Source organism: Heterodontus francisci, chromosome 11 (genome assembly GCF_036365525.1).
Source record: "Heterodontus francisci isolate sHetFra1 chromosome 11, sHetFra1.hap1, whole genome shotgun sequence".
Classification (NCBI taxonomy): Eukaryota; Metazoa; Chordata; class Chondrichthyes; order Heterodontiformes; family Heterodontidae; genus Heterodontus; species Heterodontus francisci.
The window spans coordinates 80,099,034-80,126,601 of NC_090381.1; the positions used below are offsets into that span (position 1 = coordinate 80,099,034).

Consider the following 27,568-nt stretch of genomic DNA (forward strand, 5'->3'; position numbering starts at 1 on the left):
GGTAGCATTCACGCCTTGAACCCAGAAGGTTATGGGTTCAAGTCCCACTCCAGAGACTTGTGTACATAATCTAGTGCAATACTGAGAGAAACCTGTATTGTTGGAGATGTCCTCTTTCAGATGAGACCCTAAACTGAGGCCCCATCTACCCTCTCATGTAGACGCAAAAGATCCCATGGCACAATTTTGAAGTGGTTAGTTCTCCTGTGTTGTGGTCAATATTTATCCCTCAATCAACATGGCTAAAAAAAAAATACCCATTTATTTGATTGCTGTTTGGGAATTGGCTGCTGCGCTTCCTACGTCACAGTGCACTTCAAAAGTGCTTCATTGGCTAGAAAGCACTTTGGGACATCCTGAGATCATGTAAGGCACTATATAAATGCAACTCCTTTATTATTCCTTAAAATATCAAGGAATTTTGGGCATAAAGGTGTGTTCTATGCAAACGATACAACTTTCCACCAATTCCTCCACCAGCTCATTATAATGACTTCTAAAACAGCATATCCATTAGTGTAATGTTCAGTGAGCTACAATTCAGTGCTGTCCTTTCATTTTATCTCTCTCTAGGGCTATGCCAGATTCCATAAAACTGAGAGTGTCACAATGTTCAGTTGAATATTGGCCATTATTGATTTACTTGTTTTTCTTTTCTTTCTGTGGACCATTGCACAGCCTCCACTTGGTAACTGCCTACAGTTGCATGACCTAAATCAGAAGCTCTCAGAAAATTTAAGAGCATTATAGTTTCACACAGTTTACCGATGCATGTGGTTACTGTCTGCATGGGTGTATTTTGCATTGTTATTATCTTTAAAATCACACCACATTGTCCTATTCATTATATATCAGCATTGCAGTAAAGTTTAATGGTTATCTTTTTCAGGAACCCATCCATAGTATGGTGACAGCAACTTAACAAGTGCTAATATGTTTATCCAAAAGCAGACGCACTGGTACTTAAAGCTAATGAACCAGATTTAACCATCAGTAAGAAAAGTCAAACAGACAAGGGAAGACCCAGATGTGACCCACTGCATGAACTGAGCCACAGGGTAAGAGAATAAGTAAACCACCAGAGTTTCCCGATTATTCAATAATCTGTTGGAAGAGTACAAGAATCTGAGCAGTGAGCAGACAAACCCTGTGGTCCCCCTTGCATTCAACAGCCAGTTAAAATTCCGAGGCTCGTGCACAAATCTTTAATTAAGCAAGGTACCAAAGGCAAGCATTCAGGCGCAGCAAGCAGTTAGGAAGGCAAATGGTATGTTGGCCTTCATTGCAAGAGGATTTGAGTACAGGAGCAAGGATGTCTTACTGCAGTTATACAGGGCCTTGGTGAGACCACCTCTGGAGTACTGTATGCACTTTTGGTCACCTTATCTGAGGAAGGATGTTCTTGCCATGGAGGGAGTGCAAAGAAGATATACTAGGCTGATGCATGAAGAGAGATTGGGTCCATTAGGCCTATATTCACTAGCGTTTAGAAGAATGAGAGGGGATCTCACAGAAACCTATAAAACTCTAACAGGAGTAGACAGGCTAGATGCAGGGAGGATGTTGCTGATGGCTGGGGAGTCCAGAACCAGGGGTCCCAGTCTCAGGATACAGGAGTATGCCATTTAGAACCGAGATGAGGAGAAATTTCTTCACTCAGAGGGCGATGAACCTGTGGAATTCTCTACCGCAGAAGGTCATGTCATTGAATATATTCAAAGGAGCAAATAGATATATTTCGTAATGCCAATGGGGATCATGGGATTATGGGGAGAAAGCGGGAACAGGGTACTGAATTAGACGATCAACCATGATTTTTTTGAATGACGGAGCAGGCCCGAAGGGCCAAATGACCTACTCCTACTTTCTAAGTTTCTATGTCACAAGTACCCATGGAACTATACTTCAGTAAAAGTCAACAGCTTCAAATAAGCTTAAGTAGAAGGGACAGCAGTTTTATTAACACGATGCGTTGTCTGCCAGACAGTGTCAATACATTGATATATCAACATACCATTGACAGTAGAAGCCACACAAAGATATATGCACAAAACTTTTAAAGATATCCAGTTTGATTCCAATTTAAAAACTGAAACCCAGTTATCTAAATTGTTTAGTGTGGCACAGCCACAGCGAAGTCACAGTAATATGAACAACTAGCTGCCAAGGATTTGGACAAGAATGTCAGTCAATGTAAACTAATTCTAAACTCATTCACTACTACTGTGAAAACAATTTTTCTCTGTGGCAAAAACTACAAATAGATATGTCCACTTTTCAGTCCCTTTAAAAAAGAGAAGACTATCTACTTTCCTTCCAGGGAACAGGAAACACTGGAGCAACTAGAAAATGCATTAAATGTAAAACAGTACCATTATAATAAAACTACAGCAACTGCTAGAATTTTATTACAAATTTTAAATATGGATTCCTGAATGCATCTTGTAAATTTAGCTGTATGGAAAACACAGGTCCCCAGTAACACACTGGACAAATCTCTTTCAGCAAACCACATCTCAATCAAGCAGTCCATCAAAATTGCACTTCACTTGTAACTTCCCCTCCCAGTCCACTCAAGCAACTATGTGAAAGTTTAGGTTCTGATGAAAGGTCATTGACCTGAACCATTAACTGTTTCCCTCTCCACAGATGCTGCTAGACCTGAGTATTTTCAGTATTTTCTGTTTTTATTTCAGACTTCCAGCATTCGCAATATTTTGCTTTTGTGTTGTGCAATCATAAGGTATATTTAGTGCTGTACAACTCAGCCCAAAGAACAGAAGGCACAAAATCATAAACGTGCTCAGGATGAAGCTACAATGACTCTTTTAGCCACCATTGCTGGAAAACACTGGCAGAGCATGAGGCTCATTTGCCAGCCTATTCCCAGCCACTGTGCAACTATCAGAAGTGAACATTAGACTTTCATTCCAACACAACACCTGGTTAATGTACATCTTTGCCCATGCTTATACCATTCACCTTTCTGCTCTTCCCACTTACAACTCCATGGACATCACTAGCCCTGCTCGCTAACAGATCGGTCTTCACACATGGGTCCAGCATACGGAAGGCTCCCTCACTGTGGGCAGCATCTCAGCAATTCTCAGTTCTGTTCTAATTACAGCAAGACTCTCTGGATAGTCTGCAGTATCCAAAATGTTGCCCCAGGTGAGATCAGGTAATTCAACATAGGCTGGGAACCAAATCCAGGATGATCATTTGTGTCTAAATATTCCCCTCATTGCCTTATCCACTCAGCCATCATTTAGTGAGTCTATTTTATACAGGGCATGCACTAGCAAACCATGCAGCTGAAAGCGTACTCAGCAAATATTTTACTAGATTGAGCCCCACCTCCAAAAACAATAAAAACACATCACATAACCAGATATGTTTAAGAGCCATAATGATATCATCACACTGATGCTACTATTAAAATGTAGCACAGGGTACACTGCTGAGGCAGCAACCACAAACATCTGAAGTTTAAAATCGATGGAAAGTGCTGAGTTGGCAGTTCTCAGCCAGAGTAGCAAGAGAGACACCAAACTGAAGTGAGGTGTTCAGAAAGAGATTTGGGGGGAGGGCAGAAGAGATTATTATTCAAGTTTCCACTGTTGACTTATTCAGCATTGCTTCATGGAAGAAGCTGGTTACACAGTCTCAAGTAATAGTGAGGTGGTGAATTTCAAAACTTTATGCCAACATACTGCAAAGAAAATATGTTGGTATTAGTCAGCAAACTAGAACATCTGCCTACCAATAATGCTCTTCGGTGACTCAAGATGGTCAGGGCATGAGGTGAACTATTACAAACTACATTAAAAAAATGGCTGTGAATCCAGAAGTGCCAGTGAGAAGCTGTAATTTCAACATAGGATTTAGTTCCAGGGCGAGATGGAAACATAACTGCCATGAGTGCAGCTCAGAATAAAGACCAGTCTGTACAGATGATTGCAGCGAGTGCCTTCTTTTAAAAAAGGAAACATTCCTTTAAAATTGCAAACTTTGCATACTTTGGAGAAAATGAGAACAATTTCTGCACTAAACTATTAACAAAATTAACTTAAAATCTAAAAAGTGTATAAGAGTCATTTTAAAACAGGATTGAAACAGATCCATATTCTATTTTAGGGTTCAGCCTTATTTCAAATTAGCACTAATATGGCTGTTTGGGCAAGGTACCAAAGGGTTATTAGCATACATAGAACTACACCAAAAAAAGGGAGAAAAAATCTTACAGGAAAGAAGATAGAGAGATTTTTTTTGGGGGGGGGGGGGGGGGGGGTGGCTGGAGGCAGGAATACAGTATCCAAAGCTGTGCTCCAAACTGGGAAAGATTTAAACCCATTTTCTCCTTACATACTTGCAAGTTGGTTAAAAAACTATATTCTGAAATTCCTTGAAAGAGCAACTACCTTTAGTTTTGCCCAAGATTGAAGATATCAATATGGACCAAAAAGGCAATGACAATCTCCACACAAACATCCATAGTTTCTGCAATGTTTACAGCTGTAAATATTAAGATTCCTTCTTGACAAGTATTTAATATGAAAAACACCAAAGGAATTCAATGCATCGGTAGAAGTGTGCAAGTGCATAAAATAAGAGACTCAAGTCCTCAAAAACCACATGAGCTTTCTTTGATTGGCTTAGTGGCCAAATAATCAGCAACCATACCTATCATTTGCCTGGAGTGGCTGACTGGCCCAACTCAGTCACCACGTCCTGAGGTCAGCAAAGCACTTCACTGATTTCTATACCCCCCACCTTAGCAGGAACTTCAGGCCCCTTGGTGACAAAGGTCAACTCAACTTCTAAGGGTCAGAATTTTTTGACTTTATGGTGTAAACTCACAGCTCATGCCGCCGTTACTTGCAAATTTTATGCCAGATTGCAAGCTTAGTATTGTAGCTCCACAGGAGCAGACAAAGCTCTCGAGATGTTTCTCAGTTTTTCCCCAGCAGCTGGGAATTCCTGCATCCCAATGCCAAGGTGAGATTTATAACCCAAGCACAGACAACACAGATACAAAAGTAAAATACTGCGGATGCTCGAAATCTGAAATAAGAACTGAAAATGCTCTGCAGGTCTGACAGCATCTGTCGAGAAAGGGACAGGGTTAACATTTCAGGTCAATGACCTTTTATTGACCTGAAATGTTGACTCTTTCTCTCCAATGATGTTCAGACCTGCGGAGTATTTCCAGCATTTTAAGCTTTTATCTCAGACAGCACATACCGTGGCAGAAATTCTTTGTATTTTTAAAAGTAATAACCAACTGCATGGGGAAAATCTGTCACTTTCTTTTAGAATTACCTAAGCATGCACATTGATGTTAGACACTATTTTAGCTCTGTATATACACTGAACAGTGAAGTAGAAAGGTATGAAAAAATCATTTGAGCAGCTTAGTGAATTTATTTTTATACTTGGTGATTATGAATGCAGACTTTGGGCGAGCGTTTTTTGAACAATTATTTAAGAAAATTATTTTTCAAGCCTAAGGACCTATGAAGCTTCAAAAGTGTGGTGCCTTAGTGACATTATCATGTGAAGCCTTTGGAAAAAAAAGTGCACATTCCGGTGCAAGACTTTTGGATAAGCATCTTTTATCAGCAATGCCCAAGTATAAGCATGAGAAAAATCAGTTTTACTGGAGTGTTGTTGAACTTAACTAGCAAAAGGTTAACAAAAACAGAAAATGCTGGGAATACGCAGCAAGTCAGTCAGGCAGTATCTGTGGAGAGAGAAGCAGAGTTAATGGCCGGAATTTTGCGCTTGTCGGACGGGAGCCATCCACTGACCAAAGAGTCGGTGGCAATCCTGCCTCTGTGGGGCCTGGGGATGCAGACCGGATTTAACAGACCCCCAGGCCCTAAATTGGTCTTAGGCAGGACTTACACCTCATTGAGGCAGGAAGTCCCGCCTAATAGAGTTGCCGGCCAATCACCGGTGGCCACTGCGGAGACTGAAATTCAACTTCAAGATCAAGAAAACGGAGAGGACGTGAGTTTTTGGTGCCTCGCCGGGGGTGAATTGTCAGGCCCCAGTAAGGCAAGGGGGCCGATTAGGGGTGTGGGTGTCGTGTTGGGGCATCGGAGGCAGCCCTTCATCAGGCACGTGGTATCCAATCAGGAGTGCAGCACCCCACCCCCACCCTGTCAGAAGGCCGCCTACGTTTTACAGGCAGCTTTTCTCAGGCCTGGGCTGCCCGCCTGCCAATGGTAAAATCCCCATGGTGGCTGGCAGAGGCCCATAAGTGGCTGTTAACTAGTCACAGATGCTGCCTGACCTGAGTATCTCCAGCATTTTGTTTTTATTTCAGATTTCCAGCATTCGCAGTATCTTGCTTTCACAAGATAGGAAAGTGTTTACAGACACCTTTGTCTGCAATATTACAACATAGCAGGCAGATTTAACATTCATGCCTCAAGTGCCAGGCAATGACCAACTTCAACAAGAGAGTGTCTAACCATCACCAAATCTCCTACCAAACATCTTGGTGGTTACCACTAACCAGAAACTCAACCGGACTAGCCATATATGCATTGTTGCTACAAGAGCAGCTGAGGCTGGGTATTCTGCAGCACCTAGCTCACGTCCTGACTCCCCAAAGCTTGTCCATCTACAAGCAACAAGTTAGGAGTGTGATGGAATACTGTCCAATTGCCTGGATCAGTGTTGCTCCAACACTACAAGAAGCTCGACGCTATCCATGACAAAGAAGCCTGTTTGATCAGCACCCCATCCAGCACCTGAAACATTCACTCCCTTCACTATTGGCAGTGGCAGTAGTGTACACCATCTACAAGATGCACTGCAGTAACTTACCAAGGCTCTTTCAACACACCTTCCAACTCACTACCTCAATGACTGAGAAGGACAGGGGTAGCAGACGCATAGGAACACCACCAACTGCAACTTCCCCTCCAAGTCACACACCATCCTGACTTGGAACTATGTCACCATTCGTTCATTGTCACTGGGTCAAAATACTGAACACACTCCTAAAAACCATATGGACTGCAGCAGTCCAAGGCGGCATTTCACCACCTTCTCAAGAAGGATTAGGAATGGGCTATAAATGCTGGCCTGGCCAGCGACCCAAGATCCCATGAACAAATAATTAAAAAGTATGTTAGGGTCTGAAGTTCTGTTAATGGATGATAAATACCTGGTAGTTCAAGATAAAAGGGTGAACAGGTGTTGGGTGTAAATTGCATTCAAGTGTGCATGTATATATGAAGAGCCAGCCAGCATTGGCTATGGCTGTTATTTGGAGAGCAGAAGTAAGCTCTCTAGCAAGCAATCAACAATCTATTCCAAAGGATCTTCGCCTCAGCATCTTCTTCACAAACAGGCTTGGAGATTTCTTTCACATTGGTTGCAGAGGATGGTTGCCTGAAAGTGAAGACTGGAAACTAAGATTTGTTTTCAGACAGGAGATTAGAATTGGAGGTTTTTTTTGAGAAAGCTGTGTTTGGAGGTTTTTTTTTTGAAGAAAGATGACTGAAACCAAGTGTAAGGTGTAGGAGATATGATTTTCCTCCGCTGTTTTGTGGAGCCGAACCTTACGATCAATGGAAGAATGAAGTTAATATGTGGACACGGGTTACGTCTTTACCTAAAAAGCAAGGAAGGACTGGCCCTTGCACTTCCCATCAGAAGCAAGATCAGGGACAAAGTGTTCTCGGAGCTAGAGGCTCATCATTTGGACAATGAGGAAGATTAGGACAAACTCTTGAAATTTATGGATAACATTTATATGAAAGATGACTTATTGAGTGCGTATGAGGCGTGGTCAGACTTCGATACATTTAGAAAAATAGATCGTTCTTCCATAGAAGAATATATTATGGAGTTTAACTGACTATATGCAAGGTTACAGCGAATCTGCTTGGAAATTCCTAAATCAGTACTTGCCTTCAAATTGTTGAATTGTGCTAGGATATCGAACATGGATAGGCTCTTGGTATTAACTGGAGTTAGATTCAATGAAAAAGTAACGTTGTTTGATCAGATGTCTGACACCCTAAAAATATTTTTGGGAAAACATTCCTTTCTGGCCGCTTTCATGGCGCAGATAGGCTCTTTAGCAGTGACACGGAAGGTGGAGGATACAATCCTAGCAGCATTGAGGCTGTTCAAGTATGGGGCCCAGACATCAGTACGAAAGGAGAAACACACACAAAACGAGTGAGGATAGACACCCTTTTGGCAGCTATAACGGACGACAGGAATTGGGTAATTATGGCAGAAGGATGAACTCCAGGAATAACCAAGGGGTGGTCAACACGCGTTTCCGACGTGACTCAAAGTATCAATATTCATTGCATTGTTCAAAAAGGAACAGGGTTTGAGATGACACATGACATGGAAGGCAAGGAGAACGCTATTGATCAGAAGGAATTGTACTGGCCAGGAGAAGCTTTAGTCCGGTAATGAGTGTCCTAGTTGCAGATTCATCGAATTGCACAGTACTAGACAGTGGGCGGACGACAGTGGAGCAGACTGGTAAAGGTTTACATGGATTCTTTATGTAAGACAGACCGAAATAAGGTCAAAGAATATGACAGTTCTACCTGTTTCAGATTTGGAGGATGACACTTTGAAATCATGAAAAAGAGTGGTAATTCTGTGTAAAATAGCAGGGGCGAACCATTTTATTAGTACGGATGTAGTATCCAGCAATATACCTTCGCTGTTAAATAAACAGTCTATAAAAAAAGGCTCGGATGAAATTGGATATGGAACACGATTGTCTTTGGGAAATCTGTAGCTTTGCGGTTTACACAGTCCAGACATCATTGATTTGATTTATTTTTTTGATTTAGAGATACAGCACTGAAACAGGCCCTTCGGCCCACCGAGTCTGTGCCGACCACTAATCACCCTTTTTTTTTTTTAATACTAATCCTACACTCCTACCACATCCTCACCTGTTCCTCTATTCCCCTACTACCTACCTATACTAGGGGAAATTTATAATGGCCAATTTACCTATCAACCTGCAAGTCTTTTGGCTGTGGGAGGAAACCGGAGCACCCGGAGGAAACCCACGCAGACACAGGGAGAACTTGCAAACTCCACACAGGCAGTACCCAGAATTGAACCCGGGTCGCTGGAGCTGTGAGGCTGCGGTGCTAACCACTGCGCCTTTAGCGAGACTGAACATCTCTAAGCAGGATGTTAAAGTATTAATGGCATCCGGGAGTAGGGATTTAAAGGAGAAAAGGCAAATTATTTCAAAACTACATTGACAGTTTGCACATCCATCTTGTCATATGTTGAAGATTGTTAAAAGATGCAGGGGTAATTGATGACTACACTAAACTTAACAATATCAATAAAAAATGTGATAACTAAAAAAAAATTACAGGAGGATGCCATCGCGACCCATAGTGAGTCTCCCATTAGCAAGGGACTTTAATGAAACCGTAGCGATGGACTTGAAGGTATGGGATAAAGAAAAAAAATATTTTACTCACACTTTATAGACATGGCGATAAAGAAAAAAAATATTTTACTCACACTTTATAGACATGGCGACTAGATTCAGTCCGTCGACGATAATTTATAGTAAAGACAAAAAAGTAATAGTGGACAAGATAATGGAAAGGTGGATAGGAACAGTACTGGGAGCACCGGCTAGCTTTCTGAATGACAATGGAGGAGAATTTGCCAATGGTGAGTTCAGGAGTATGTGAGAAAATATGAACATTGTAGCAATGCACACAGCAGCAGAAAGTCCTTTTAGTAATGGGATTTATGAGAGAAATCATGCTGTGATTGACTAAATTAAAATTTTAGCAGACCACCCAAATTGTAAATTGACTACTGCTCTGGTGTGGGCAGAACATGCGAAAAACACGCTTCAAATAGTTGGGGGCTACGGCCCATATCAATTAGTTTATGGCAGGAATCCGAAAATACCTTCAGTAATGTGGGATCATCCCCCGGCTTTAGAGGGGACTACAATTAGTTCAATTTTTGCAGAACATTTGAATGCCATACAGGGAGAAGAGTATTTATTAAGGCGGAGGTTTCAGAAAAAATCAGGAGAGCTTTGAGGTATCGGATCAGGCCATCAGAAAATAACTGATACTGTGGACATGGTGTATTACAAAAGAGAAGGGCAGAAAGAGTGAAGAGGCCTGAGGATATTTATAGGCACTGATGGCAAAATAGTGATTTTGCAACATGGCAACCAAGCCATTAGAGTACATTCCTCGTGGCTTATTGGCACTGATTATACATTGACAGAATCTGAACAAATGACGGTCACTGATGATGCACCAAAACTTCACATGCACGTGTCAGACTTTTGCGAGCAACAGATTGTGACAGATAATGGGCCGACTGAGAGTGGACCAAGTGATAGTGAAGATCCAGATAAGGCCATTTATCCCAAAGGTCAACTACCGAAAGTTGGGACTACAGTGACACAGGGGCGCAGTGGTTAGCACCACAGCCTCACAGCTCCAGCGACCCGGGTTCAATTCTGGGTACTGCCTGTGTGGAGTTTGCAAGTTCTCCCTGTGTCAGCGTGGGTTTTCGCCGGGTGCTCCAGTTTCCTCCCACCACCAAAAGACTTGCAGGTTGATAGGTAAATTGGCCATTATAAATTGCCCTTGGTATAGGTAGATGGTAGGAGAATGTAGGGACAGGTGGGGATGTGGTAGGAATATGGGATTAGTGTAGGATTAGTATAAATGGGAGGTTGGTCGGTACAGACTCGGTGGGCTGAAGGGCCTGTTTCAGTGCTGTATCTCTAAATAAATTTTTTTTTAAAGTCAGAAGGGACAGAAGCCACCCTTATTGGAAGGGCAGGAAAGGCCACAGGGAAATACAAACATTGGCTGAATGTGCAAGACAAGGGGCAGGATATCAGACCTATAGATTGGCAGAAGGAAGTGAAAATATGGATGGCCAGAAAACATAGTATAAGTTCAGAGAGTGGGACTGAAGATGATCATAGTGCAAGGAAAAGGTCACGAACTTGTGAAAGGAAGTCTGGTTGTTGGAGAGACAGGTCGAGTAGTAGCAGTCCAGAAAGGGATAGGAAATCTAGTAGGGATATGGTTTCACTTGAGCAAGGACCAGAGAGCAGGCGAGGGGTACCACAAGAGGTAGGAGCCCTTATGAACGAGAAGCTCTCGTGGCTACTAACAGGTTAGATGGTAAATTGATAAAGGATGCCAAGCAAAAAGAGCTTGACAGTTGGAGAGTTTGGCGTGTACACAGAGGTGCCAGATAGAGGACAACCAGCATTATCCCATAGATGGATCTGTACAGAGAAAGTACTTCCAGATGGTACGTATAAAGCCAAGGCCAGACTTGTAGCTCGGGGGTTTGAAGAAAGACTAGGTGACCAGAAAGTTAGACTGGACTCCCCAACAGCAGGAAAAGCAAGCTTGAGGATTTTCCTAGCCCTTTTAGCGACACACTCATGGGAATGCAAGTCCATTGACATCAAAGCAGCATTTTTACAAGGGGAGAAATTTCAACGGGAAGTATTTCTAAAGCCACCAAAAGAAGTTAGAGATATAAAAAGGAAATTATGGAAGCTAAACAAGCGTGTTTATGGGCTAAATGATGCATCCGGGGTGTGGTATTTTTCAGTTAGGTCTGTCCTACTAACAGCTGGCTGTATTCAACTAAAGGTGGATCTGGCTTTGTTTTATTGGTACTATGAAGAAAGCAGACATTTTCTTGATGGATGTGGACAATTTTCTGTGGGGAGGATCTGAGACATTTGAGGTAGATAAAAAGTTCTGCAGGAATTTAAAATTGCAAGTCAGGCTTCTGGAGTTTTTAAATATATAGGGTTGAATATTGGGCAGACTAAGTTGGGGGTAACCCTAAAATTGACAGTCTTACCTAGAGAATGTTAAAAAGATCCCAATAAATCAGGCCAGATCTTCACTAAAGGAAGACTCTGCAACCAAGGAAGAAATAGAGCAGTGAAGGAGCTTAATCGGGCAGTTGAACTAGTTGTGCCAAATCATTACTATAATGCATTAGAATTGAGCACCATGTTGAAACATGCTACTGTTTGGGAAGTACTGAAAGCAAATAAAACATTGAAGAGATTGAGTTTTGACAAATGTCCACTCATGTTTCCAGCATTGGGTGACCCAGAAGAAATGAAATTGGTCATTTTTAGTGACGCCTCACATGCTAATCTTCTCGATGGTTATTCAAGTGCAGCAGGGTTCATTATATTTTTGGTGGGATGATAAATGTTGTCCATTAGCCTGGGAATCGAAGAAAATAAAAAGAGGATAGTTAAAAACACCTTAGCTGCTGAGACACTTGTACGGATAGAAGCGATAGATACGGTTATGTATGGAGTATTTCAAAGGAACTCTTATATTAGGGGCAATCGGAGAAGAGTTTTCCTATAGAACGCTATATTGATAACCATTCTCTCTGGGAAAATGTCGATTCGATAAAACTGTCACAGCAAAGAGACTGAGGATTGATCTCACGAGCATAAAAGAAATGCTGGAAAGAAATTTCCAAAATAAAATGGGTTGACTCAAGTCATCAGTTGGCAGATTGTTTTACTAAGTGAGGTGCTTATTCGAAAAAATTGTTGGATGTCCTCGAAGAGGGCTGTCTTTTTAGCAAAGTGTGGAAAACAAATTTTACGATAAGATCGCTTTTTCTTTAAAAGAGACTTGTTTAAAGAGGGAAAATATACAGCATGTTAATGGTTCGTACTGCTGAAAGTTAATGATAAAGAAAAATTTTTTTTTTTTTAATTTTTATGTATTTAAAGTAAAGGGGGAATCTGTTAGGGTCTGAAGTTCTGTTAATGGATGATAAATACTTGGTAGTTCAAGATAATAGGGTGAACAGGTGTTGGGTATTAAGTAGTTAATTGTAGCACTTTGTGGTGTTGTTGAGAGAGCAGAAGAAAGATCTGTGACAAGCAATAATCTACACCAAAGCATCCTAGTCTCAGTGTGGTCTTCACAAACAGGCTTGGAGATTTCTCTAACAAAGTATACAAAATTCTTAGCATTCGCATTAAAACAATTTCCAAAAAATTCCAAATCAATGCCATTACATTTCCTCAGAAATGAAGTGACTTAAATTCGAGCCCACTTATTCCGGTCTTGTATCAGCTGTTATAGATCACATGCTGCTTAAATGTAGCATGAATCAGCACTAGCTGCTTGCTCAGCTTCCTTTTCATTTTAGACCACATTTCCTCCTAAAAGGACGAAGCCCTAGGAGAATTTTACATGGATGATCGCCCAGGTAACTTTCCCCAGTCAAGAGAACAAACAGGTAATGCATTCTCGACCCACATTCTGATACAAACTATGACAAAATACACAAAATGGATTTACCTTCATTGTGGGGAAAATGGCATTATCTTGAAAGCCACTAAGAATTGCAACAAGATATTTGGCAAAAGGAAATTGAATTTATACAACGAGATGGTCACTTTGCCCAAAGACCCCAGCCAATTTGCACACAAACAAATTGACAGTATTTTTTTGTTTTTGATGGTGATCGAAATAACAATGTTGGTCAGAACACCCTGTCCATCATTAAATAGTGCAATAGGATCATTTGTTATCTCCCCAACAGCACAGATTCCCTCTATATTGATGTGTCAAGTTAAAATACATGCTTAAATCCAGTGGGTCTCACCTCCAACTTGAAACCTACAACCTAACTCAAGAGGCTACAAACTTGATCAACCTTTCACACCAAAACTTAAGGTTTGCCAATGCTCTCCGACAATGATGCATAGAAAAGAAAAATTTGCAATTTTAAATTTTGTAAAATAGACTTTTACTGTTTAACCAGATACCATACAATTTCCAACTGAGAAATCATCTCAATCCAAGCCCTTATGAAACCAACTTCAACAGGAGTGTAAACTAAATGGCGCAGTCTCCTGCCTCAAGAGAATGCTAGAAATATCTAAAGATGTTTTTTCCACCAGCACCTCCAAAGGAGACAGGAATCAATGGCAAACATTACAGGTAATTCACCTCTGCTGCTTACTTCAGGCAGGCAACTTAGGCCACCCATGCAAGACAATACCTTTCCCAATCACACATCCATGCAAGATTTCCCCAGGCATCTAAAAAGTTCAGCGACCAGAAACCACAAGCTTTAAAAAAAAAATCTGATTGGAAATGACAAGCAAGACACTGGGGATACTCCTTTCAATAACATTGCCCAAAGAGCGTCACTCCAGAGGCCAACTAGTGAGTCGTCTTTTCATTTTAACTATCTTCTACAAATAAATCACAGAAGATAAACAAAAAAATCCCATTTTAAAGAAAACAGCCAACCTAGTTTGCAGAGATAGCAACCATTTCTGCATGCTAGAGGTCTGCATTGCAAGGTCGTTTCACATTTGGAACTTGGATTCAAACCCAAGTCTCGAAAAATGCTTGGAGTTTGGGCAGTTTAAAACTGAGTACACAGTAGATGTGAGTTTGTAACACAAGAGCTTCCTTCCCTGGCACCAAAACATGCCTCACTTCAACTGGTACAAAACTGACCAAGCGGCAAATAACTTTTAATAAATTTTCTTTTCATTCATAGGATGTGGGCATCACTGGCTACGACAGCATTTATTGCCCATCCCCAATTGCCCTCGAGAAGGTGGCAGTGAGCCACCTTCTTGAATCGCTGCAGTCCATGTGGGGTGGGTAGGTAGGTACACCTGCAGTGCTGTTAGGAAGGTAGTTCCAGGATTTTGACCCAGCAACAGCTAAGGAACAGCGATATAGTTCCAAGTTTGTTGTGTTTTGTTTTTAAATTATTGCAATACCAACTTTAAAGCTGTTATAACAGGGCATAGCTGACCAACATACGCTTATCTACCTACGTAGTTAAAAGTCCACATCCTTTCTTTCAAAATCACCATCACTGCCCCTTCAAATAAAAACTCCATCGCTCTTCTTACAAACTACTGTCCATCGCCAAACTCTTTCCACCTCAAAATCATTGGCGTTGTTACATACCCATATTCGCACAACTCCAAGTCTGAATCTCTCCAATCACGTTTCCATTCCTGCATTGCAGCCCTAATCGAAGTCACAAATGCCATCCTCCATGACTGTGATCGTAGCGCATTACCCCCATCTCGCCCTTTCTACAGCCTTTTATAGTCGACCACACCATTCTCCTCCTATATCGTCCAGATTTGTGGGATAACCCACTTAATTCCATTCTTGTCTATCCAAGTCAGAGCCAGAACATGTCCAGCAATGGCTTCTCTTCCTGGCCCTGAACTGCTGCCTCCAGAGTCCCGTTGTCTTCCTCATGTACACGCTGCCCCGGCTGAAAAACTCCTGACAGAATCAGCTCACGACATCCAGGTCTAACTCTACTCTTCTCATGACCCCTCCACTGCCTCCATGTTATCAAACTGCTTGTCCAGCATCCAAACTTTGATAAACAGCAATTTAGGAAGTCCAAAGGCATTGTCTTCAGGTCCCAGCACAAACTCCATACTCTTGCCACAATTTGATTCTGTCAATGCCACTGCCTTTTGTTGAACCAATGTTCATACCCTCGTCTTCCTATTCAACCCCGAATTAAGCTTCCAAGCCCATAACTTCGCCATCACAAAGATTACTTACTTCCATCTCTATGGCATCATTCACCCGCACCACATCCCCCCACCACCCCCCACTCAGCACATCTGCCTTTTGTGGCTGCATTTGGTGACGGCGTAACTTCACAGGGTGTACTTCCTTATGCAGGCCAATAAACCCATATCCCGCTACTTAATGGCATATTCTGTACACTTTGTGGCACTGTAATTGATGAATCCCTAATAATTGATCAAATCTGGCATCTGATTACTGCTTTATCATCTCCAGATTTACACTCTGCCCAAGGCTGAGTAAAAACACATCATATACCCAACCAAAAGGGAAAACTGTGCATGCATGCAGCACAAGGACACCTTCAAATGGGCATCAGGAGATAGTGTTCCCATAAACTTGGTGAAAAGCATATTGGAGGCTGAAAGAGGAGTGAACATCTGTGGAGCCTAGGTGCCAGCCGTGACTCAATTCCTTTAGGCAGAGATGAAGGAAAAAGAGTTTTAAGGCTGCTGAGTGTAATCGACAATCCTGTCAGACGGTCATTCACGTGAACTATTTCACTTCACCATATTCATTGGAGACATACTCAAGATCTGTCTCCATACAATCACTACAAACACGATGCAACACACTACACTCAATCTCTTAATAATTCTATCTACAGGCAGAACTGGTACTACAGGCAATACAATGGGTTTGACCTTCGGGGCATGGTCAGCATTAAACGTTTGATGAAATGCAGGCACCATGTACCAAATTTAATACATATAAGTACATAAGAATAATCAACTACACAGAAGTGATTATCTTTGGCAAAAATACTTACATCGGATAATTCAATAACGGATCAGCTGCAATGCTGGACAATACGTGTTCCCTATAAAGCAGCAATTCCGCTTTAAATTGTTCCTACAAGCCAGCAGTCTTTCCATTAGAAGTCATGAGGAATTATCCGTAGCTGAGTAAATGTTCCTATTAAACAAACATTACTATTAACAGGGTGCAGTTAACTGGCATGTACTGGCTTCATGTGACCACACATTTCACATTAGCATCGGACTAAAATACAGTAATTCAAGAAATGCATTTAAAAGCAGCAATCTTACTTCACAAAACCACAAAGCTAAGCCAACTTTGCATTTAAGACACTATGACAGAATGTTTGCTTAAACTGAAAGAGGAATTTGAATCATTGTATGATCGAAAGTCTGCCAAATAGACATGCTAGAAGTAGATTAGCATGACTGTCAACTAAGGCCACCATTTTGAATGTGAGCATGCTGAGAAATCTGTAGCTATGTGCTCAAACCCACCTGCAGTCTGACCCAGTTTCCTTTGCAGCACATGGTACAGCAACATGTGACTGGCTTGCTGGTATACATCATGCAAAGTGAAGACAGAACCTGATGAATTAAGTCCTATTTTTATAAAAAATAAGTGTGCTTTAAGCAATGGTATTCATTAACCCTATTGAGTGTCAATTAAGTCAATACAAGAATCAAACACTGCAGCAACTTCATGTATTAATTGCAAAAAGAATGTACAGTGTTTCAGCACTCTGGTTTAATATAAACTGGAAATACAAAAATTTATTTGAAGCTTATACAACTATTTCAGGCTGTTTTGAATATTATGCTTAATCAAGTGAATTAGTTCTCAGCAGTAACTGAGCACTGCCTACAAGGGAGCTAAATTTGTATATAGTTATTAACCACACAACTCTTTACACTTGGTGTTATTGTTTTGAAAACCAATTCAGACTCAATACGCTATTTTAATGCATTGAGAAGGCCCAGCACAAGTTGTGCTCTATGGCAAAAAACAGTTGATCAAAGATAAACCACTAGTGATCCAATATAAATCAGAAACATATTTTTGTTGCAACATTACAGATCAGTATAGCATGCCACACATAACTCTACCCAGAGTGCACCTCTGTACCAAAGAGCTCCAAGTGAAAAACTAATCAGTAGGTATCTATCGATACAACATTTCTACAACAACTGTTAGAAGGGAACGTCCACTACAGAGGTAGGAGGAAGCTGGGAAAACCACATGGGATTCAACTACCAGGGCCCAGAATCTCAGAAGCAACATAAATCATCATACATTTTCTTTTCCTATTTACCAACATCTGGAAGCTACATGCATACAATTTGAAACAAAACCCAAACAGTTGATGACAAAGGGCTAGAGGCAATCCTCAGTATACTGGCGCAGGTAATTAGCCATTACTACGTAAAACAAGTGCAATGGGAAGCTGTGACCAATTTAACTCAATGTGACAGCTGCACCTTTATTAATAGTAAACACATCAACTTTACTTGCATTTCAACTGTTGATTCAGCAGCCTTAGAGATAGTAGAAAAGGAGAAACATTTAAATATGTGCGAACAGACAGGAAAATATCAGGTGGTCCATCCAGTCATTTCCAAACAGTTGTAATGACTTATGCATCATGTCAAGAGACTCTTCACCCCCTCGGTACCATACAATTTCTTAGGAGTTATGAAAAAACTAATCCAAAAATGGTGGAAAATTCCTCTCCCATCCCTCTAGGCAATCGAAACTAGTCCAGCAGAAAATTCTGCATATGATTCATTTAAAACAAAAAAAATGCAATCAATTGAATATTAAAATACAACTCTCCAACTCAATGCTATGGTCAGGTCAGGATCAGGCTTAGCAACAATGCTCTGCACAGTTGACTATTCTGCTGAATGCATGTGAACCTAGATAACCACTAACACCAAATTAAGGAACACACACCATCCTGACTTGGAACTATATCGCCGTTCCTTCACTGTCACTGGGTCAAAATCCTGGAACTCCCTTCCTAACAGCATTGTTGGTGTACCTACACCCCAAGGACCACAATGGTTCAAGAAGGCCTTCTCAAGGGCAATAAATGCTAGACTAGCCAGCAACACCCACATCCCCCAAACAAAAGAAAAGTTAATGGAGGGCTGCAAGCTCCCATTTTACTGAAGCTTGGCACCTTGAGAATTTTTGTTAATTAAGTTATAGGTTTGCTATCCTTGCATATTTTCACTGCACCACATTTTGTCAGTGCAGATAATCTAGCCGTTTGCTGCCATGTCAGGTATTCAACAATTTTAATCAGTTTTTACCAGTAATGAAAAGTTAACATGCACTTGCTGGACAAAGTTGAACTAGAGCCACTAGATGGAGCACTACATCTGGAAGAAAAACTTGTAGGTGAAATTCCACCCTGCAACTCTTGTTGGCAGATCACTGACAGGCACTTGCAGAAGCTGTATGGTACGCAACTGAGACCATCCCACATCCCAGCTGAAACTGTCTTTACACAGAAAACAGATTCATGAAATGAAAGGGGGTTCTGTGCCAAACAATAAAATTTAAAGTTCGATATATCTTATATTCTACCCTATTATTCCTCCACATTTTCCCCACGTCAAATTTATGACCACTCATATTAAATCAGACCATTTTAGGTTTTCCTTTGAGCAATGCTGAAATCCTACATTTGCACATTCACATGTTTGACATACAAAATGGCTGTGTTTAGCCCAGTTTCAATTTTGATCAAATTGTGTAAATGCTGAATTATTTACATCTTAAGTCTAGTTTCACTCAAAAAATGTGAGATTGCTGAAATAGAAGCAATACAATCTGTTAAGTATCCTACCTCAGCTGTCTGTGTACAATCCTGGGCACAGATAGCAAGTAGGGAAAGCAGAGAAGGCTAACCAAGATTTTGTTTTATATATTCATTCTTGGGATATGAGCGCCAATGACAAGGCCAGCACTCATTACCCATTCTTAAGTGCCCTTGAGAAGGTGGCGGCGAGCCTCCTCCTTGACAGCTGCAGTCCATTTGGTGTAGATACACCCACAGTGCTGTTAGGAAGGGAGTTCCAGGATTTTGACCTCGCAACAGCAAAGGAGCGGCAACATAGTTCCAAGTCAGGATGGTCAGTGACTTGGATAGGAACTTGTAGGTGGTGGTGTTCCCATGCATTTGCCGCCCTTGTCCTTCTAGGAAGAAGTCACGGGTTTGGAAGGTGCTGTCGGAGGAGGCTTGGCAAGCTGCTGCAGTGAATTTTGCAGATGGTACATACTGCTGCCACTGTGCATCAATGGTGGAGGAAATGAATGTTTAAGATGCTGGATGGGGTGCTCATCAAGTGAACTGTGTCGTCTTGGATGGTGTCAAGCTTCTTGAGTGCTGTTGGAGCTGCACTCATCCAGGCAAATGGAGAGTATCCCATCAGACTCCTGACCTGTGCCTTGCAGATGGTGGAGAGGCTTTGGGGAGTCAGGAAGTTGAGTTACTTGCTGCAAAACTCACACCCTCTGACCTGCTCTTATAGCCACAGTATTTACATGGCTGGCTCAGTTAAGTTTCTGTTCTATAGTAACTTTCAGTGGGGGATTAAGCAATGGTAATGCCTTTGAATGTCATGGGGAGATGGTTAGATTCACTCTTGTTGGAGATGGTCATTACCGAGCACTTGTGTCATGCGAATGTCACTTGCCACTTATTAGCAAGCCTGAAGGTTGTCCAGGTCTTGCTGCACGTGAGCACGGACTGCTTCATTATCTGAGGAGTTGCAAATGGTACTGAAAACTGTGCAGTGAACATCCCCACTTCTGACCTTATGAAGGTCACTGATGAAGCAGCTGAAGATGGTTGGGCCGGGGACACTTCCCTGAGGAACTCTTGTAACGATGCCCCGAGACTGAGATGATTGGCCTCCAAAAACCACAACCATCTTCCTCCATTTTCCACTGACATCAATTTTGCCAAGACTCCTTGGTACCACACTTGGATCAAATGCTGCCTTGATGGCAAGGACAGTCACCCTCACCTCAGGAATTCAGCTCTTTTGTCCATGTTTGCACCAAGGCTGTAATGAGGTCTGGAGCTGGCTGGCCCTGGCAGAACCTGAACTGAGCAGGTCATTGCCGACTAAGTGTCAGGGTGCTATTAGGAATGAGTGACTTCAGTTGGTGAGAGATTGGAGAAGCTGAGATTCTTCTCTTGAAAATAGGAAGGTAAGAGATGACCTAACAGGTACTCAAACTTATATAGGGCTTTGATAGAGCCAGTAGGAAAAAACTGTTTCCTCTGGCAAGTGGGTCGTTAACTGGCGGTCACAGATTTAAAATAAAATTTAGAACCTTTAAAAAGAACTAGAGGAGAAAATTTCTCAGAGGGATGTTAAGATCTGGAACGCACTATAACAACTTATATTTATATAACACCTTTTAACATATTTTTATATTTATATAACACCTTTAACACTTCACAGAAGCATTATAAAATAAAATGACACTGAGCCAGTTTAGGTCAGATGACTAAAAGCTTGGTCAAAGAAGTAGGTCTTAAGTAGTGTCTTAAAGGAGGAAAGTGAGGCAGAGAGGCCTGAGAAGTGTGAGATGATGCATTTTGGGAGAACTAACAAGGCAAGGGAATATACAATGGATGATAGGACCCTAGGAAGTACAGAGGGTCAGAGGGACCTTGGGGTACTTGCCCATAGATCACTGAAGGCAACAGCAGAGGTAGATAAGATGGTTAGGAAGGCACATGGGATACTTGTCTTTATTAGCCGAGGCATGGAATATAAGAGCAGGGAGGTTATGATGGAGCTGTATAAAACGCTAGTTAAGCCACAGCTGGAGTACTGTGTACAGTTCTGGTTGCCACACTACAGGAAAGATGTGATTGCACTGGAGAGGGTGCAGAGGAAATTCACTAGGATGTTACCTGGGCTGGAGCATTTCAGCTATGAAGAGACTGGATAGGCTAGGGTTGGTTTCCTTAGAGCAGAGAAGGTCGAGGGGGGACCCGAATGAGGTATACAAAATTATGAGGGACATAGGGTAGATGGGAAGAAACTTTTCCCATTAGCGGAGGTGTCAATAACCAGGGGGCATAGATTTAAGGAAAGGGGCAGGAGGTTTAGAGGGGATTTGAGGAAAAATGTTTTCACCCAGAGGGTGGTTGGAATCTGGAGCACACTGCCTGAAGGGTGCAGAGGCAGGAACCCTCACAACATTTAAGGACTATTTAGATGAGCACTTGAAACGCCATAACATACAAGGCTACGGGCCAAGTGCTGGAAAATGGGATCAGAATAGATAGGCTTGATGGCCGGTGCAGACACAGTGGGCTGAAAGGCCTGTTTCTGTGCTATATAACTATGACTCTAAGGGTTTAAAGGAGGGAATTCCAGAGCTCAGGGACTGGACAACTGAATGCACAGCCACCAATGGTGGAGCAATTGAAATTGGGGATGCTCAAGAGGCCAGAATTGGAGGAGCACAAATATCTCGGGAGGGTTGTGGGGCTGAAGGGGATTAGACATAGGGAGGGGTGAGACCATGGAGCAATTTGAAAACAAGAATGAGAATTTTAAAAACAAGACGTTACTTGACTGGGAGCCAATGTAGGGCAGCGAGCACAGGGGTGATAGGTGAATAGGACTTGGTGCGAGTTAGGACATCAGCAGCAGAGTTTTAGATGATTTCAAGTTTACAGAGGGTAGAAAGTGGGAGACCAGCCAGGAGTTTTAGAGGAAACCAAGGCACAATGATGGTTTCAGCAGATGAGTTGAGGCAAGGGCAGCTGGGTGATGTTACAGAAATAGGTGGTGTTAGTGATGGCATGAATATGTGGTTGAAAGCTCATCTCGGGGTCAAATATGACTCCGAGGTTGCAAACAGTCAGATTTACTTTCAGACAATTGCCAGGGAGGAGGATGGAGTTGGTAGTTATGGAAGAGAGTTTGGAGTGGGGACTGAAAACAATGGCTTCAGTCTTCACGATATTTAGGAGGAGGAAATTTCTGCTCATCCAATACTGGATGTCAGCTAAGCAGTCTCATAATTTAGCAGCAGTGGAAGAGTTGAGAGGGATGGTGGTGGAGTTGGGTGTCATCAGCGTACATGTGAAAACTAACACTGCTTTCGGATGATGTCACTGAGGAGACATAGATGAGAAAATGGAGGGGGCCAAGGACAGAACCTTGGGAGACACCAGAGGTGACAGTCCAGGAGCAGGAAGCGAAACCACTGCAAGTGATACTCTGGCTATGATTAGATAGATAAGAATGGAACCAGTGAGACCAGTACCATCCAGTTGGAGGATGGAGGAGAGGTGTTGGAGAAGGGTGGTGCGAACAACCATGTCAAAGGCTGCAGAAAGGTCCAGAAGGATGAGGAGGGATACTTTACCTTTGTCACAGTCACGCAAGTTGTCATTTGTGACTTTGATAAGAGCCGTTTCGGTATGTGATAAGAGTAGAAACCTGATTGGAGGGATTCAAACATGGAATTCTGGGAAAGATGGGCACAGATTTTGGAGGTGACAACACGTTTCAGGACTATCTGAAAAGGTAGTTGGAGCAGATTTAATGGACCTTTCAAAAAGGCAATTGGACATGTACTTGAAGACTAATTTGTAGGGTTTATGGGAAACAAAAGCTGGGATGTGGGACTAAACTGGCAGCTCTTGCAAACAGCGACATAGACTGAATAGCTTTCTTCTGTCCTGTAAGATTCAACTTTCATCTGTCCTGCAAAATTCGATGATTTGATCACAGGTATGGATGATAGTGAACCTGATTTGATTGTTATTTTTCAGTCGTTGATATCAAACGCTAGAAAGACAAGCATTCAAAACAAAAGTGCAAGCCAAATTTTAAAACTGCACCTCCTAAAAACATAAAATTAACAATTTTGTGAACAATCTCAATACGAGAATACAACTCATTAAAATTCCAGTTTTCGGAACTCAATTTCAGCTGTCACATCAATGGAGCTTAGTTCAAATGTACTAAAAGAAACACTATTTTGCTTCTAAATATATTTATACTGAATATGAATGGACATTAGATTTGCAGATTTAAGTTTATGCAATCTATATTAAGTCCACCAGCAAAACAATTCATTCTACTGTAACAGAATAAGTTTGACACAAACGTAGAGACCATAATTTGTTAAACCTCAACTCAAGAAACTAAAAAGCCAGTCAATGCATTTGAAACATTATTCAAACATCACTAACTACACCTCACCAAACCACTTGGTAACTGTGGTTCAATCACATAACCTTTCCTCAGCAGATTACCACAGGACTTTTTAAATTACTCGATTGCGTTGCAAGTCGCAAATAAAATTTATTCCTATAACAAACACGAATGCTTAACGGATTTATTACCGGTACTAGCCCCATTAAAGAAAACATTTTTTAAAAGGTTAAAACTTCAAGACATCACATCCACAGTGTAATGCTTTCATAACAGCACCCAAAACTTGTTCAAGCTATGGGCAATCATGGAGATCAAAACACACTGTAAAGCCATCCAATAATCAAGTTATGCGTTTAACAGATGTCTTATTTGACTCTCATCCCATCCTTCCCAAAAAAAGATATCTAGTGTACTAGACCAGAGCAATTGATAACAGTTGTACATTACATACACGTGCCTTTATACTCATATTTGGTAATTTAGTCAGTTATCCACATTTTTATACTGCCACATTATAAAAAAAATCTGACCTTCTAATGTTTATTGGCACGATGAAGGAGACGGCTGTACATTACTACTTCACTGGAGAACATGACACTAAATCTGAATAAAAATCAGACCACAGATCAATATAAGCAAGGTTTTTCCCCAAAAATACAAGGCGACATTTAATGCAATCAACTGCGTTTCAGTATAGACTCACAAATGTCAGTCAATAATCTAACAGACTAGCTAACCACCAAATGATTATCTAGTTATTTTAAATCTTCCTTGAACCGTCTAGAAATGGTAAGTGCCACGTCCAAAATCGTACAGAATACACATCAACGCATACAACCGATGAAAACAGAAAAGCGCCTGCAGTAATAATATCTATGGATATGATCAGTTAGTGCAATTTCTCTAACGGACACAGAACATTCATGCAAATAGTTAGTGCCAGACGATTACTAGACCTTACAGCCTATTACTGCAGTGCAGAGAGAAACCCACAAATTGTAATGAACACCAAAACCACACCCACTGACAAGGAGCAGCACTGAGCCCATGTGGAATATGCCGACAAAAGTTAACAGGCCTACGTCCACGCATCGCGAAGGCCGCATGCTTTTAATTCATTTATTTTTGTAATATATGTGAATGGTGTTTTAAACCACCGTAAATTCGCAGTGACATTTTATGCAAAATATCTACACTGAATCAAACAGGCCACAGAGTTAATTTCAAACTTTTTAACAAAGTATCGATATATAAAAATGAGAATACGTTCAACCCGATGGCCAAATCTCAATTTCTAAGTTCTGTCTGATAACTTAAAATAACTATGCTCGGTTAAGTTTTTCAAATTAAACATAATTCACTTCTTGGGCTACTTCAGTGCCAGGGTCAAGCTAGCCGAGAAGAGACACGTACACTGGAGCCGAATTTAAATATCCAATAACGAGGCCAAGTATTTTCTCTCATCGTTTTGGACGAAATGTTGCATTATTTCACAGCGCAAGATGTCTTAAAACATTAGATCAGCAATAATTATTTATTATATGTTTTTCTAGCAATAAATGGGTATTTCGGTCACTAAATTTACATACATTAGTTTCCCACCTCTCTTCTCTCCCCCCCCCCCCCCATACGCGCTTCGAAATTAAGTTTAATCTCAAATGAATTTAACAGCAATAGCTTCAGCTTCTTTCCCCCTCATCACCTCCCTGTAGCCGAAAACCCTTAAACAATGCCCACATTGACTTCAAACTGAAGGCAAAAACAAAAATCGATTTTAAAAAAACAGGAACCGAAAGAAAGTTTGTTATTCGTGTCCTTAATATGAAGAGTTTCATAAAAGTCTACCAATAAATTTGTTCTTGCGCTTTCCGAGTAATGCACCATTACGCCACTGTGCGAGGTTGTTACTACTTGCTAAACGCATGTTCCCAAAAATGGTTAAAACGTTATTGCACTTCCGCTTTAAAAACCAAGTCCTCACTTTTTTAAAAAGTCGGTCACATGGTGATCCTTCCCCAGTGCTGTGTGAACATCTATATATAGTTAAAGATTAAGGAGCAGTTTCCCATTTAATAGCAGCAGTGAGGTGTGTGATGTTTGTGCAGCATGAGCCAGCAGCAGAGTGTGTGTGGGGAGGTGACAGTGACTCACTGACTTGCGCCATGCCTCTCATACCCAACCAGCAGCCGCACATGGTTCCTCTTTTACCGGCTTTTTTTTTTCCTCCTTCAGCACAAACGTGTCAGTTCAGACTCACGCTGCAAACGCAGTAACTCCAAACAGCCGCCACACACACACATACACACACACGGGGAGGGGGAGAGTGAGGGCAACATTAATACTAATATATAGCTGCAGACCCAATGCCGGCTCACAAAGCCCGGGATCAGCCCACCACCCCGGGAGGGGGGGGGTTACATTCCACCTTGAGCAGCCACACGGCTCCCATATGGTCAGGGTCCTGGCTATAAGCCACACCGAGAAACAGCCTGAAACGCAACTCCAGTTTCAGCCTGTTCCCAACATGGAAGCTAACTTCAACATCAGACAGGAGACTTTTGAGGAAAAGCTGAGCACACCCCGTCCCTGGCTGAGGGGGTGGGTGGCAGGCAAGGGTGGGTGGCAGGCAAGGCCGGGCGGCCTGCTCTCACGCCTTTCCCGGGCCTGGGCCAGGCCGGGGTTGAGAGAGAGATTGGGGTCCAGGCCGCCACTCAATCGGTACCCCAGCTTTCGGGAAAGGCTACAACTAACCTCCCACCCACCAACAACCATTTCCCCCCCTCCCCTCCTCCCCTCCTCCCCCACCGGCCGCGGGCTTGAAGCAAGCCGATATTCCCAGGACCCGGGGGAAAGGAGGGGAGGAGATACCGCGGCCGGCCGGCGCCGCTCCCCTCCCCTCCCCACTAATCCCATTTCGGTTAGAGGGAGGGGGCTGTGTCTTACACCCGATCCCCCGGCTCGGCTCGGCTCGCCGCCCCGCCAGTGTCACCACAAACACGTCAGGCCGCCCTTACCGGGGAAGGACTGGCTCCTCCTCAAGGTGTAATGTTTTTTTTTTCCTTCCTTCTCCCCTTCTTCTGCCCTGCGGATCATAAAAATAAAACAATCAGGCCAAAGCTCAGAAGGCAGGGCAACCGCCGGCCCGGTCAGCAGCAAGTGGCTACAGTCTCCATGGCGAGGATGGAGACGGATAATAAAAGGCGGCCCAGTAATGGCGTACCTTCCTCCTCAGTCCGCACAGCCGGACGATCGGCTACTTTCGGAGATTTCCGCCTCTAGGGTTCCGGAAAGGAAGGAAGGGGCACGTGACACCGCCAGGGATGGGGCAGCAGCGCTTCACTCCTAGTAATAATAAGCAGCAAGATTTATTATTGTCAGAACAGCACAGCCCATTCCCACACATTGAAAGCATGAATAAGCAGTGCGGGAGTTACAGCCATTTGAACACACGCCGACTTCAACGCATCAATATTGCATCTAACAATTAGCAAGTTTTCACAGAAACATCCTGAAGTATTCCACGCTCAATGAATCACTCTTCAGGTGCAGCCACTGGTGCGTTGCACACACAGGTACAAGGTCCCACCAAAGAGCAATGAATTTAAGAACAGTTCATCTGCTTTTTGCACGAATGTTAACCAACATGGAGAGCTCCCAAATAACCCAGCAGACAGAGCATGGAGACTCGAGTGTCTCACCCAAATGTCAGCCTAGATTACCTGCTCAAGTCTTAAAGGTTTTCGAACCTACAGGCTCAGGTAAAAGTGTTATCAAATGAGCTAAGGTGATATAAATATGAATATACATGTATTAAAGATTTAAATATGATATAGCACAATATAACAGGAAGGAGTATTTTACAATACTATTTCCTACATATTTTTTTAAGTCTCTTGGGGCATGCACTATTGGTGAGCTGAGGGGGTGGGAAAGCAAACTGCTCCCAAGTCA

General features: G+C 42.1%; 1 protein-coding gene across 13 annotated transcripts in view; it reads right to left on the reverse strand.

Annotated features, from left to right (window-relative positions):
- The window catches only part of eif4g1a (eukaryotic translation initiation factor 4 gamma, 1a), a 130,817-nt gene extending 103,875 nt beyond the window's left edge, over positions 1-26,942 (reverse strand). For 6 of the 13 annotated variants that reach the window (XM_068042309.1, XM_068042321.1, XM_068042318.1 and 3 more), the window contains exons 1-4: positions 26,838-26,939; positions 26,632-26,699; positions 24,148-24,220; positions 16,423-16,568 (exon numbers count right to left, since the gene is read on the reverse strand). The gene's annotated coding sequence lies outside the window, so the exon portion shown is untranslated. Of the gene's footprint in view, positions 1-16,422; positions 16,569-24,147; positions 24,221-26,631; positions 26,700-26,837 lie in introns of all 13 variants that reach the window. The other 7 variants (XM_068042316.1, XM_068042313.1, XM_068042314.1 and 4 more) reach the window with 4 other exon arrangements.
- Positions 26,943-27,568: the final 626 nt, after the last annotated feature.